This window comes from Trachurus trachurus (assembly GCF_905171665.1).
Source record: "Trachurus trachurus genome assembly, chromosome: 4".
Classification (NCBI taxonomy): Eukaryota; Metazoa; Chordata; class Actinopteri; order Carangiformes; family Carangidae; genus Trachurus; species Trachurus trachurus.
This window is the reverse complement of record NC_139898.1, coordinates 24,152,610-24,156,218: the sequence shown is the minus strand read 5'-3', so window position 1 is coordinate 24,156,218 and position 3,609 is coordinate 24,152,610.

Below are 3,609 nucleotides of genomic sequence, written 5' to 3'. Positions count from 1 at the left end.
AGCAAACGTGTCTTCCCTTTACTGTATTAGTGTCTGGCTGGCCTGATTTATATTCATATTAATATTTCACAGCAGAGTCGAGGTTAAATGTACAAACGGACAGAGCTGCATGAACATGTGCTGTATATTTACATACCAAAAAATGAAAAACACCTGCACATGATGGAAGTAATTGTGTTAAATCAGTGACATCTTTCACAGTATATACAAAATTGTAAATAGTTATTGTGAACTACAAAGTGTAATTTCTCCATAATAGTATATGATAATGAGGTTACTTGAATTACATAAATAAATCTACGTTCAGCTGAAACATCTGAACACCACATGTATGAAAACAAGTTAGTAATGCATTGCTTTAACTGTGTGTGTGTTTTAACCACTATGTCCTCATTCACCATCTATGAAATGGATGCAAACAAGGCTGACAATATTTAGATTTGCAACAATTTTGCTGTTCAGTATCTTTATTCTAATATAAAAAGAAATCAATTAACGATTTAGGTAATAAAAAAAATAGTTCAGGTCTACAAATAGCAGTGCCTTAAACTTCTCGAACTATATCACAGAATTCACTATTTGATGTCAAATGCAAGGGGTGCCACTGTTACAACCTATCCCACTACCAGGGTAGGTAGGCTACAACCTGGGGTAAATTGTAAAAGTGAGATTAAACACTAAAAACTGAGACCACACCAAAAAAACATGCATCTATGTTACCGTAGTTGCATGTTGCATTGTTGCATGTTCCAACACTAAAGCATCTTCCTATGGTTCAGTATGAACGACAGGAACCCATCACTGATGGCTAAATAAAGAACAGTGTCAGTGGTGTGGATCCTAACATTAGGAGAGCTGTCTTAAAGGACAGATTCTGATAATACCGATGAAAGGTGTACATGTATGAATGGAAACCTTCAGCAGGAGGTCAGAAGCAGCTAATAATCTGTGTGAAATTCCAGGAAAGATGGTTGTAACTAAAAAAACAACAACAAAATGTACAACCATCCCCACCCCTGTCAGTCATTGTTTGACTAGCTGTGGTGGTTTGAAATAAACATTGATGAAATGACTCAGATTTTACCTAAGAACCTGCTCTTTCATCTTATACAAGTTACCTAATTCAAACTTCAACGGTATCAGGACTAACCAAAATTTAGACAAGGTCGAAAATATTAGTTTCTGACCTTAAAAAAAAGAAAAAGTCTTTGGGCTATCAAACCGACACACTTATTGACACAGCCATGAGTGGGTACACATGATATTGATCACATAACTCTAATGTTATCCCTGATTGGTGAAAGTGATGCTGTTACAACCATCCCCGGTCTCCCTTAAATCAGTTGAACCAGTTTGGTAAAAAAAAAAAAAAAGGTCATAATAATGTGTTCAGCTAAAGACAATAAAGAAACATAAGAAAGATATAGAGACAGAAATGCTATTAAACATTAGATGTTGTAGAAACGGTGGCAGGTTGAAGTTGAACCTCAGCAACAGCGACCTCTACAGGCGACAATGAGGTCAATTCATCCTATTGGAGTCTAAGTTTTAAGTCTAGTTGTTTGGGTTCTTCTGCTATTGTTGCTTGTGTTTCTGCACTTTGTAAACAATTGTTTTTAAAAAGGTGATATTTCAATAAAGGAATAATTCTTATTTTTGCAGGAAAACAGCGTCTGGTTCACATGAAACGTCATGGTGACTTTCAAAAGCACTGGAGCCCAAAACAAACCAAGCAGCTGAATCAACATGCAAACAACCCCAGTGGTAGTAGTTTCAGTATAGAGTCCCTTATACAGTACATAGTTATATAGATATGTTACAGTTAATGTTAATAGTGTGGGGCCACTCACCTGCCATGATGAGTCTTTTCCACTGAGCCACAGATCCTCAGATTTTCTACTCGGCCACACTGTGCCGGTCAGACACATGGAGTCTGATGAGGGTCGTCAGCAGCACCTGTGTATCTCCTGCTGTGACCAGTCAACACAGCTGGAAGACGGCGTTTAATCAGTGCTTCATTAAAACACAGGTGTGTTCAGCACGTTAAAGCCTAATAATAATAGAAATGTTTGTCTCTGCTGCAGCATTTTAACTGTGGACTGAGTTTGAAACTAGTGCTTTAACCTTAAAAATAAACTATTTTCAGAAACATTGCATAAATATATCATCAACCATTAAGGCTGCAATATAAAATCATTTAATCACTTTGTATATTATTTTGCCTATGCCACTAATTGTTTTAAAATAAAATAAATAAGGATTTCTCATTGCTCTGTCTAACATCCTAATATAAAAACAAAGGAATCTGGTTTAAAACTCAATGGAGTCTTCAATTCTGCAAATATTCACTTCTGATAGGCTGAAATGAACCACAAAGAAGATAAATATATTGATAAATCATTTGATTTTGTGGTTTTTAAGTAATAATTCTTCCACCACAGCTGAAAATGAATCAACTAAATGGACTTCAACCATCATTTATGTCATTATTTCCACAGTTTCCTACTTTTCCCCTCCTCCTGGACACGTCAACGTGTCTGCTGTGGCCTCTTATGTTTGTCTCAGCACAGAGCTGAATCACACAGTACGATTTATTGATCAGCCTTTACCAATGAACGCCCCTCCCTGTAGTGACATTTCCTCGATAGATGGTCAATGCATCATGAGCGTTATTGCCCGGCCCGCTGCTTGTCCTTTTAACCCCGCAGACTTGCTCTGACCATCACATGAACTTTACATGAACCCTGCACACACACACACACACACACTCGGCCATGACCGGGTCACACAGCGGTCAATGATGGGACAAACCGGGACAACAGTACTTAATGACTTTATTAATAATATGATTTCAAAATAAAAAATAACATTAAAATAACATGTTTTGTCCTTGTTAACAACTTGCATCATATGGCCACATGGTGGCATGGTAATGCCAAGTTTTTTCATTTTTAAAAATACCAAATTGTTCTTCTGCCATCCAGTTCATTTGTTCTGCCCGACGTTTGTAGCTTTGACCACACATATGGACACATCTCAGTCTCAGCCTCCGACAACGCTTTACGCCTCAGTTTAAACAAAAAGAAATAATAAAAAAAACCTTTATAAATACAGGCAACCCTGTCCCCCTGTCACAGACACATTATGACGACCACTGACACAGGAAACACCCCCGTCTGCACATGCCCCCTCCCACCCCCCTCCACATATTAGCAACGAACCATTTTGCTCCATTTTTTTTTTTTTTTTTTGCTTCTTCCTCGTCCTGTTAAGATCCACACAGTAGATAATCTACCCTCGCTGTTTTATACACTTATTATATATATAATATAGTTGCAGCTGAAACGCTCCACTCCCAACGACCTGCTCATAGAGTTGTGAAGTAGAGGGAGCGTTTTACTCCATTCAGTGTTTCCCTGTTTTCAGTTTTTACGGTCATCACCATCCTCAGTGCAGCGTAACACAGAAACACAGGACTCCCCTGAATAATCCAACCATCATCCAGGTTTGTTTTTACTACTCTCTTCAATTGTTTTCGACTCGATTTTATGTCTGTCTTTAGTTTTTTTTGGCTTAGTGGACGGCTCTAAAATACTACATTACCCACAA